General features: G+C 43.9%; 1 protein-coding gene across 2 annotated transcripts in view; it reads left to right on the top strand.

Moving 5' to 3' along the window:
• The window catches only part of Rragd (Ras related GTP binding D), a 35,445-nt gene that overhangs the window by 10,451 nt on the left and 23,978 nt on the right, over nucleotides 1-1,016 (top strand). The window lies entirely within an intron of this gene.

Below are 1,016 nucleotides of genomic sequence, written 5' to 3' on the forward strand. Positions count from 1 at the left end.
TTTTTTTTTTTTTTAGTTTTTTTCGAGACAGGGTTTCTCTGTGTAGCCCCGGCTGTCCTGGAACTCACTCTGTAGACCAGGCTGGCCTCGAACTCAGAAATCCGCCTGCCTCTGCCTCCCAAGTGCTGGGATTAAAGGCATGCGCCACCACTGCCCGGCTCTCTCTCTCTTTCTTAAACAATGGCAATGTGTCCCATTATAAATTAGGAATACAGAATATTTGATGCTAAAAGGCTGTATAGTTGACATGAAGCCACTTTGTAGAACATGGTAAGGGGATGGTTTGGTTTTACCGTGGTGGAGGCTCTGTTGTGTTTACTATGAAATCCAGCCTTGTGATCTGAGGCAGGTTCCTTACCCAGATCTCTTGGGTACTTATCACTAGCCAGGAAAGGTTTGTGGAAGTGGCAAAGTAGTCCCTGGCACACAGCTAGCATGTAGACATCCAATTAAAGTGATAAATGCATCATCACACAGGTCTCTGACAGAGATGTTTGCTGCCAGGCCTGATGTTCTTCCTCAGGCTGGCCCAGAAAACCTGCACCCTCTAACGTGTTGTTTGGGAAGAAGTAGTAAGAGAGCTGAAGCTCATTAGACTTCTCCTTAGAACTGCATTTTTAAAATGGCTTGTATTAAAGTGCAAGTTGCATAAGTAAGTACACGTTTGATATGTTTTTGAAAGCACCGCACAATATATAGGATATATCCACCATATTCATTGGTTTACCCCCTTGGATTCCCTTCCACTGCTACTTCCTGTTCCCAGGCAACCACTGAAGTGCCATTGTACATTAGTTTACATTGCTTCAGAATTCTATGGAAAAGATGGAACTGGAGCTTTATCAGTGATTCATCTATGAGCACCGACAACTAAGGAGTGTTTACTCTATGCATAACTCACTCTAATGTTTTCTGATTTTTTTCTTTTAAAAAGTGTATTTGCTATTTAGTACCAAGGCTTGCTCTTTCTTCTCTCTGTCCCTCCCTCCCTCCCTCCCTCCCTCCCCCCTCCCTCC

The sequence above is a fragment of the Grammomys surdaster genome, unplaced genomic scaffold, assembly GCF_004785775.1.
Source record: "Grammomys surdaster isolate TR1022 unplaced genomic scaffold, NIH_TR_1.0 97, whole genome shotgun sequence".
Taxonomy (NCBI): domain Eukaryota; kingdom Metazoa; phylum Chordata; class Mammalia; order Rodentia; family Muridae; genus Grammomys; species Grammomys surdaster.